The sequence below is a fragment of the Pyxicephalus adspersus genome, chromosome 2, assembly GCF_032062135.1.
Source record: "Pyxicephalus adspersus chromosome 2, UCB_Pads_2.0, whole genome shotgun sequence".
Taxonomy (NCBI): Eukaryota; Metazoa; Chordata; class Amphibia; order Anura; family Pyxicephalidae; genus Pyxicephalus; species Pyxicephalus adspersus.
The window spans coordinates 91,910,836-91,921,768 of record NC_092859.1 but is presented as its reverse complement, the minus strand read 5'-3'; the positions used below and the strand labels follow the sequence as shown (position 1 = coordinate 91,921,768).

General features: G+C 35.0%; 1 pseudogene; it reads right to left on the bottom strand.

The window, feature by feature from the left end:
- Positions 1-5,751: 5,751 nt before the first annotated feature.
- Positions 5,752-5,900, bottom strand: LOC140325079 (U2 spliceosomal RNA; annotated as a pseudogene).
- Between the last annotated feature and the right edge of the window lie 5,033 nt (positions 5,901-10,933).

Sequence of the window (10,933 nt, the reverse complement as noted above, 5' to 3'; positions counted from 1 at the left end):
GGTGCGTCTTATATTCCGGAGCGTCTTATACGGCGAAAAATACGGTAATCATTTTTTATTAATCTGTCTCTTTATTTTTAGAGATGATTTATTCCTTTCATGGCATGTGTATAGGATGCTATGTTCCCCTGCACTCATTCCTCAAGGTGAAAGAACAAACATTTGGGAGCTCCATTATTAAAGAGGGCTCTCAGAGTCCAATACCACTGAAGTCATGTTATGAGGATGATATCTTCTAAAAGGGACAGCCAGAAGTCTCCTTTTGCCAAAAGGAACGGGGCTACTCACTTTTTACTCCCTCAATTTTTTTGGCAAGCTTCAGCCTAGAGGATCATTTACGGCTAGAAAATTTGTATGGTTAAAAAAGTGGCATACACGTTCCAATTTTCAATTCACATAGATCTCAAGTGTAAGGGGACATTCACACATTGTTTTAAAAATGTGTATGTTTTTTGTAGTTTTAATTTAATTTGCAAGATTTAAAAAAAAAAAATCAACATTACATATTGAGACTGACGGTGAAGGTACAGTGTAGTTTCTGCTTCATCTTCCCAGGGAACCACTGCCTCTGGGGAGACGCTACATGTAGCTTCCCCCATGGTAACACCATAGAGAACAGTTGCGTACTGCAGACTGCAGCCTACTGTAAAATGTACAGATTCAGGTTGTTAAGGAACCAGCACTGTGATATAAGTGACTGTGCCAGGAGCTGTGAGGAGCTGCCTCGCTGGATCCCGAGGCAGGTCTGAAAAAGAAAGATAGAGGTAGGGAGAGAAAGAGAGGGATGAACAGTCTGTACCTGCCAAAAAAGGTCTGAATGCCCTTTCTAATGGCCATGCTGCCCTAGGCCCCTGCATTGAAGGCCCATTCAGAAATCCAGCCTTGCTGGTGGCATGTGGCATGCAAGCTAGTCAGCCAAGGTCTTTAGGTGTTTTTTTCCAAACACATGAGCCCTGTTTGCTCATAGTTACTTCTAATGTTAACTATTTCAGTTAAAAGAGGCAAATTAACATAGTCCACAATGTTATGCGTGTGTATATTGCTACTTGTCAGGTATATTGGATTAGCTGAGCACATGTGTAAAAATGATCTAAAGATGTAATGATATGTTAATTCAATATCAATATGACTGCTTTATCATCACATTAAAAGAGAGGCTTAAATTACACATAAAAGTAAGCTAGTGATGTAAAAGCAGGCCTAGTGGTGCCCTATATCTCTCTGGAAGCCACAAAACACAGAATGTTCAAAATGCAAAACTTGCTTTCATCTAAAAACTGTATCTCAGCACTTGGTGAGTGAGCTTAAAATAGACCTAAATGAGTAACAATAGACCCTTTCCAGCAGCTTCATTGGTGACTAGTAATGATCAGAAAATCATCAAAGTAAAGCAGTCAAACTGGCAAATTCACAAACAACAATTCTTTTGTTTCCTCTAGACATTTACACAGGTTTGTTCAATTTTCAAAGAATTAAACAATTCACAAAACACAATTGCCTTCATAAATAGTGTTCTCTGCAAATCAAATCTTCATGCTGATATTTAGGAGAATCAAATATAAATCAAATAATAAATCTTTCTAATTCAGTCAGACCCAAAAAATATATTAACACTCATTTAACATCAAATTATTATGACTATCACAATAGTATATCCTTGGGCTTTCAAAATTCAGTCCTCAAAAGATCTTAACATTTTTTATTTACCTTCCATAAAAAAAAAGTTTTGAAAATGACTGATAAAGTAGAAATGATTAAGTGATCATGGAAAAGAAGGAATGGATACTTATGACTGTAGTATTCTCTTTAGTGATGAGCAAACTACATATATTATGTGTAAACAATAATCCCTCTTATTTTGTAATAGATAAAAATTCTTTATAATCTGCAAATTATTCAGCTATTGTCATTTAGAAAAAGAGGAAAACATTACTCAAGTTAAAATTATTAAATAAAAAGTATATAGTCATTTTTATTTAATAATCTATACTTTTGTGCTTTCATATGTGTAGAAAGTAACAAAGCAGTGTTGTAAATAAAAGGGAGAAAGATAAAGGCGGGGTTTTATAGGCAATATGATAGTTGATATTAATCTATTTAGTGAGGTATATTCATAGGCATACAACACACTAATCATACAATAATATAACATAACATAGGATTAGGTGGTCCGTCCCCTTGATTCCATTCCAGGAAGGGGAGATCAGTTTTTTGGACCAAATATTCTAGACAAGGTACTTTCTCAGTTTGTGATCATGATGGTAGGTCAATAAACAATATAGCGTGCCCCGACGGGTTTCACCTGACAATGTTTAGTATGCAAAATATGCCAAAAACATTGGAACATCCTGAGTGATGACCCTTCACTTTCAAGATTTGTGGGTAAAAAACCTCTATTCGTTTTCAAAAAATCACCATCAGTAAAAGACCAGCTGGTACACAGCCATTTTAATACCATCCTCCATCAACCAACACCAAAGGCACATTTAGATGCGGCAACTGTAGCCAATGCGCCTGGATTAAAGAAGCCTTATGCATAGTATTACCAAATGGCACAGTGCATCAACCCAACCACCATATCTGCTGCACAACAGAAGGAGGTATATACATGATATCCTGTAAATGTGGTTTATTCTACTTTGGAAAAAACAAGAGAGTTCAAGAAAAGAATCTACAAACATGTCAACTTAATAACAACAGGCAGAATTATCACCCCATTAGCCATCATGTAGGCACTCAACACCACTTTGATTCCTTCATGATTCTTTCTCAGGTTTAGAACACATTCCCAGCAACCCCAGAGGAGGAAATTTGGATAGAAAACTCCTACAAACTGAATGCAAGTGGATCATGAATCTGAAGCAACCATAGCACCTGGCTTAAATTATATGAACAGTTATAAACCATTCTTACCCATTTCCTAATATTTTAGATATTCAGATATCTTTCTTTGATCTTCATGTATTATTTTCCTCAGTATGCACTCATATCTTTATAATTTACATATCTTATCTTATTACAACCATTACTCCCTTTTAACATACTCCACATTTTATGATATTATTATCATCAAGTCTTACCGTAATGCGATCGTATTATTTTATTTATTGAATTGTTAATCATATATTCATATTTCCATATTATACTGTCTCAAACTATATATTTACCTATATCTCTATATATTTACCTTATTTATCTATTCTTAATTGCATTTGTATCATTATAATATTCTGTAATAACTGTTAGTTTACTGGGTATATTACAGAACAATTGTATTGTTAAGGCATGTGATAGGAAATATTTATGTATTTATTGTATTACGACACCTATATTTCTCCCTATGAAGCCTTAATACTAATACTATATGAAACCATGATATTATTTTTCTTACTTTTAACTACCTGATTTATATACACACATCATAATATTTAGGCATAAAGCTCTGAGTTCTGTTTCAAACTTATTTTGTGTTACACCATTCGTCAATGATAATATGAGCCAAATAATATAATATTGTATGTTGTATTTATTAACCACCATGTTATTTTAGGCACTGAGATCTTGGTACATCCAATTCTCTACCCTTATACTGCCTCTGACTTTCTCGTACCACCTAATCTCTTCATTCAATCACTATCATTCATTCCACATCTTAGAATCCCCTCTGCACCTCACTACATTCCTTCTTATTAACACTCAGTAGGGTGGAGATTGGGCAGTTCCTTATTATGGAGCTACATCCTTGTCATTAAGCCACACCCCCTCTGCAATCAGGGCGACTGTGAGGGTGGACATTATTCTTCCACCCCTCGCAGCCCAGATGCAGCTTATATTGACAACTATGGGCATCACCTAAGGGCGGAAATTTTCACTTCCCCCTTACTGCACGTGCTCGATCTGCCACGCATGCGCGTTAGCTGTTTCCGGACACCAATCAGGAACAGGTTTTTACAGGGCCATAGCAGCAACCATTTTCTTTCTGGTATTTCTCCATGATAGTACCATTATCAGGCACCATCCTACAGATGATATTCATACCATGCAAAGGTAATTAGCACTTGTCCATCTATGTGTGCTTTTTTATATCCACTTGCTCATTTTTATCATTTCATATATTGACTTAGTTTTCAACTTCGTACTACTTATTTGCAGTATCCCTCTAGTTACATAATTAATACTCATAATGCAGATAATTTTAAGTAAAATTAATATTTCCATACTGTTTATTTGACATCTGACAGTTGATACGTTATCACTACTTTCATCCCTATATACTATTTTTCTCAATATATATCAAGTCGTTTATCATTCACTAATCAGATTCAACTTTTACATATTCCTTTACTTAAATTCTTCAGTATCTGTTCTGAGGCTACCTCCCTCGGTACCAATCTCTCTCTGAAAATTCTCTCTCAGGCAGTCAGCTGTAAGTACTTCATTATTCAACATTATTTAACTTGATACCAACATTATAATATTAATTCATAACACTCATAATCCATCAATAAATATCACTTTTTCATTTTACTTTTTACAATATAAATATGTTTACATTTTTTTCATTCTTTAAACTATTTACCATTTGGGCTGAATTTTGATCCATTTCACCATTTACTATTTTCAGTATCTACTTTAAGACTGCCCTGTAATTGACAAGCCATACCAATCTCTTTTTGAATTCCTCATTCAAACAATCAATTGTAAGTACACGTTTACTTTGCTCCATTATCATTTTATTCAAACAAATACCATTATCGCAGCACCAAAAAAAAAAAAATATTTTATCTTTAGCTCATATTAGCATTAATAATTATTACCTCATTTTATCACTTATTATTCTATATGCTAATCAATTTTTTGTGTATCCCTATTCCAAATTTTACCTTTGTATTACCACTAGTTTTTATTGTTTGCATAACTTCACCTAATTGTTTGCATACCTTTACCTTAAATCATATGATGTCATGGTGATATGTACTATTGTCTTCATTTATTTATTCATTTACCCATCCATAATCATCTGTATGTCCGAAATATATGTATATAGAGAGTCAACACCTCTCCTATTTACACATAATATATATATCTTTTGTAAACAGCGTACAGTTTGAGTGTTAGAAGTCCCCTGAAAAAGCCTAGTCGAACAAATTGCGTCAAGTCACGCTATATTGTATATTGACTTACCATCACGATCACAAACTGAGAAAGTACCTTGTCTTGATTATTTGGTCCAAAAAAACTGATCTCCTCTTTCTGGAATGGAATCAAGGGGACGGACCGCCCAATCCTATGCTATGCTATATTATTGTATGATATGCGTGTTGTATGCCTATGAATATTACTCACTAATTGTATTAATATCAACTATCATTTTGCCTATAAAACCCCGCATTTTTTTCTCCCCTCCCTTCTTACTTTCTGGGGTAGACTTCCAAACTTTAATTTAAGGATAGATAGACCCGCCCTCTTCTTCCTTATTATCTCAAAGCAGTGTTGTATACCTAAATATACAGGTTAATAGTTGGGGTAAAAGCACCGGAGAGAGGATCTGTTTAGCTGAACTGTTATTAAAAAACAACTTTTTGCACATCTTCTCCCTCTCTTCATGATGGCAATTTATAAAAAAAATGATTAACTTATTATAAAAGCTACTAGTAGTAGAGACAAATGTTCCTTGCCCATGCTCACCTTTTACATTTATAGATATCCTATGAGTGTTGGAGCTACAACCAATGCTACCAACACCAGTCATTAGAGTGTGAAACCTCATTTCAGTACAAAATTTTTCTGTACCAGCTTTCCTTGCATCCCTCTCCTAAGATGCTAGTGCCCTTTCCAACCCTGAACACTGATAAGAACAGATACTACACTTGATCTTAGCCAAAAGGCCGAGAAGATACAGGGAGGGTTGCCAAAAACATTTCTCAGCAGATCTTCCCCAAATGCAAACACTGTTCAGGTGATTGAATAGGCAGAAGCTACCTAAGCTGGGAGCATGCATGCAAGGGTGGCTACGGCATCACATAAAGGACACTGAACGGTAGTTTAGGTCTCTGAAATATTTCAGGCATATTGTGCCAAACAATGACAGCCCACAGCAAAAAATATGATGAAGTTAGCAGCACTTAAGATTGTTTCCACTTAAGGATTTTATTAACACTTTAAAATATCTATAATCATTAAAAAGGCAGCCCTTGAGCTGTAGTGAAGTGACCCAAGAGAAGTATATAAGAAAAAATGATATTCTCAGACTTTAGCTGGCAGAAGGAATACTCCATATCACCTCTGTCCTAGTTATCACTCATTATCCATACTGGAACATTTCTGCAGTTTGCAAGGTAAAAGGCAACATAAGACGGCTGATCTGTGTAAGAAGTGTACATTCAGCCCAGAATATTAAAACTGTAGTGCAGAGATCAGAATTTTATCAATCATGTTTTCTGTGTGCTGACCTTAAATTATGCAAGAAATCAGATGTTTTGGGGAGAATTGTAGCCAAAGGGTTTGTCAGAGGAAGTACTGAAATGGTCTAAATTGGTAATCTGAGTTAAGCTTAGTACACACGTCCAATGGTTCTTGCCCGATAATTGACTCAGGGCCGATATCGGACAAGAATCTGGCGTGTGTACAGCGCCTGTTGTTCATCATCCAAACGACTGTCCTGGTGGATCCACGGGAGAGCGCACAGCAGGGTACTGCTCACTTGTTCCCCCCCTCCCTTTCCATAGAGCAGAAGGGTGCTATATGTACAGAACTCGTTCATGCATCGTGCAGTCCTTAGTCATTGGAAAGGATTGTGAAAGATCCTTTCCAACGACTATAATTGCGCATGTGTATGCGGCTTTAGACAAAAGAAGCTTATTATCTTTTGTACATTTTGGTATTTTATTTTATATTACTAATAAACTAATTTGCATTGAAGATAGAAGATCAAAACTGAACTGAAATACTATAGGGATAATATTTAGTTTCTGTATGTGTGTTAGAAAACAACACCCTCATTTTAAACTGAACTCTTAGAATTTGAAATATTTGAAATAGTTTAAAGCTTAGAATATGGATTGTGTTTGACTACACAAGACACCCAGGCAGTGTTGTGGACAAGACAAGCAGGCAAAGGGAGCTTGGAAGATGTCAGGCAACAAAACAACTGCATTTAGTGCAATAGATTCACAAAAGTTGGTATGCCTCTTACTTAAAGTGGAACTAAACTTTGAAAACAAAAAAATATGAGCAGGCAACTATGTGAACAGGCATACATTGCAAGCTATGTCCTTTCTGCATAGAAATAAACTTACCTGCATGTTTAATGTTGATTGTTCATGAGATACCCAGGTGCCGGAGATGAACAAAATGTCATATGTGGGTGTTACATCATTCCAGCCTGGCCAAACAAGATGGGTAAAGACCTTGAATTCAGAAGAAGTCCAGATTTAGATGTAAGCCCTGGTGTTCAAAAAGGGGAGGTAAATTTTGTTACCCTTTAAAGTCTACATCAAAACAAAAACTTTTGAGTAGGGAAGGTAATAGGGCAAAAACCGTAATCAAATTCTCAACCATTGCAAAGTTTTTTTTCAATGTGTGTTTGCGTAGAATTAGACTGTTGATGTCCTTTTAATGGGTATGATTAGCATTAAATGTGGAGGTTAACTAATTAGAGCAGGCAGAAGGAGGATTAAATTTGGTCCCGGTGACTTAAACAAGGTTTTAGCAGAATACATGCACTTCATTAAATCAGAAACAATATGTATATTATTTCTTTTGTTCTTAATTCGCCTTTATCTGTGCAGTCAGCCCTAGCTCCTCCAGAGATTTACAAGTTATCACTCACATTAAAATTCAATGTAAACTCATAGTGAAATTCATTGTAAACTCTTAGTGAATCAATGAATGACACTGAGAGATGATTTCACTTTTCCTTTTAAACATGTCTTTTGAATGCTGAAAAGAAATCTCCAGATGGTAATTTTAATGAAAACAAAAATAAAAGATGGTGGTAGGATGCACAGAAGGGATATAATAAGCTAAAATTGTTTGATACTAAATGTTAGCTCATTTTAAGCATTAAATATAGACATGCCTAGAAATATTTAAAAAGTGTGCACATTTCAGTAACCAACCATTGGATATTGGATAAAGATATTCACGAGACTCACTGATTCAGCTGTATTAAAGGATCCTGCTACTATCATAACAAATGAAAACACAGATACCCTGTAAATCGAAAGGTTTATTTCTATTTATTTCTTACTTTTCCGGTAGGATGTGTATTAAGTCATTATGGTGTTGAAGAACTACAGGCATCACATCCAGGTGTGTTGGATTACTGGTACCTTATCATGCACTTTGGTTCCTCCTGACAATTGTTAGGTCTCTTTAGAATTTAGTAGTGTTATAGTGGCTGGTGGAAAGTACCTCCGTGCACAGTGGGAGAAAAGAAAATAGAAACATCAAATATTACTTGCACCTGCAGCCCTTCAAGAGAGGCAAGATTCAACAAACTACCCTCCAAAAGGGTAAGTATGAATTATTTTCTTTTGCACAGTGGCTATGATTTTATCATTGCATACGAAATCTCACGGTATAAGCTAACTAACAATTGAAGCTCAATTAATCATTCCATCTGAATTTTTTTTAATAAAAGGTCTCCATGTTTGTTTTCATTTTAAGTTTGGATAGACTAATTAAGGATTAGAACTTCTATCATATTTTCATTACTTGCTCTAGCAGTTTTTGAAAGATTTACTCTTGCTTCCCATTCCAGTGGCAGTTCCCAGTGGGTTGTTGATGTTTTTTTTACAGATCAGGCCTGTTTCTGTGGTCTGTGTTGTTGCTTTATGATCCATTTTTTTCGCTTCTGACCCTAGAATTGGCTTCTGACCTTCCTCTGGTTTCCAAGCCCTGACTTAGCTTCCAACCTTCGTCTCAGCCCTTGGATTGGCTTTTTGACCTTACACTTTAAAGTCATCAAAGAAAAATAGGTGTTCCAGATTAAGTTTTAAATAATTTGGAGCACTTGAAGGAGTTTGTTGTAAAAACATATCTTCTATAAACCTCAGATATCTAAGGGGTTGGTGTTTCTTTTGCTAATTGTGTCAGCATGAAAAGATTAAAGGGCTCTCTCATGTACCCAGAAAGTAGGTTGTGAATGCCCATTAGTAAGGGAAAACCTTTAGCCCTCTGTATACTCAAATACATGCAAGTTGTGCAAACAAATATTTAAATAAATTACCATACTGGGAGCCCTTTAAAGGGCTTCCAAACTTGGCACTGGATTACACCCATTAAATATTAATTCTAATTTTCAGACACCAATTACACTAACTAAAATACTAACATTTTGCAGGGTAAGGAGATTTACTCTCAAACAAATATAGATTGCCTGCCCTCACGGGGTGCAAAGATTGAGTTGAAATATTTATTTTATTCAAATTTTGTATTCACTTTTACTGTACTAGGGACTCTAGTAGGTTAAAGTAGTAAAGGTGTCAAAGGAGGCCAAAACAGTAACATAAACTCATAATAGCCCTCAACACATTTAAATATATGCACACAACATCCTTTACACAGACAGCAAACCAAAGTAATATTTCTGAAGTGTTTTCCACAAAACAATACACACAATGAGTGTTGGAGCTACAACCAATGCTACCAACACCAGTCATTAGAGTGTGAAACCTCATTTCAGTACAAAATTTTTCTGTACCAGCTTTCCTTGTATCTGAAAGAAAGCTTTGTACCAACACCATCCATTAAATTTTTGCTTAAAACAGACACTACGTAGCTAGGGAGAGGTGGAAATGAAAACACTTAGTGGTAAAGTAATTTATAGTCACATCAATTTAGTATCAAATTTACCAAACTGCAAAAGCCGAAAAAAAAATTCTGAACCTGCAATACTTTCCAGCTGAAAGCTACTTTTGCTATTAAATTGCCTAATATTTATATTGGAGAATGTTTTATATTGAAAAATTTGTTTTAACACAAATGCTTAATGCCTGCCAAACAAAATTTTATATTTTTTAATAAATGGGTATAAAAAGATACACTTGTTTATAAATATGATCTAATCAATTTGGTATATTCCATAGAATAACAACCTCCTACCCCCATTGTTGAAAACTATGGCTAAATTTGCATCACAGGAGAAATCAGTATCATCCCAGACTCTGAAAGTCCTCTAACAATTCACTGGATCAATCTATTATCATGCTAGACATGCTAGTAATTATAACTGTGGGTGCCATAGGTTGTATGAAGAAGATTATTTTAAAGCTCTGTGTAATTATTGATTTTGCCATGGCTACCTCCTGTGACATGGCATTTTACAGATTAATCACTCTTATCATAAAACACACATATATAGATTCGAAAAACCCAATCCAAACACACAACCTATCTGGAATTGTGCACAGCTTCTGATAAAAAATACTTTATTTTGACCTTAACACCTTTATACTCTGTCATACTAATTATTTAAATAATCTCAGTCATCTTTACCTAAACTAAACAAATACAAGTTTCCTAAGCTTTCAATATATGTGAGACTTCTGTTTGCTTCTTAGTCATTTAGTTTCCCTTTGTTATACTTTCTTCAGACATCCTGCGGCCCTCTTAAAGAGCAATGTCCAATAGTGTATGCACTTTGTGATCCTATTTAAGATGTGTTTATAGAAGTAATGTATACAAAGACAATACCATGCTACGCATTACAATTTTTTTAGTCTTCATAAATGATGACGTTTGATCATTAGCTCTTTCTTTGTTTAACTGCTGCTTAGCAATGGGTGCTTCTGCATACCTTTAAATTATAAACTGGTATTACCTAATTCTTTTTACTAGTTGTATTATTTTATATGTACAATGGACACGTCATTACCCATGTTCATGATCTTACATACATCAACAGTAACTATCATCTGTCATTTAACCA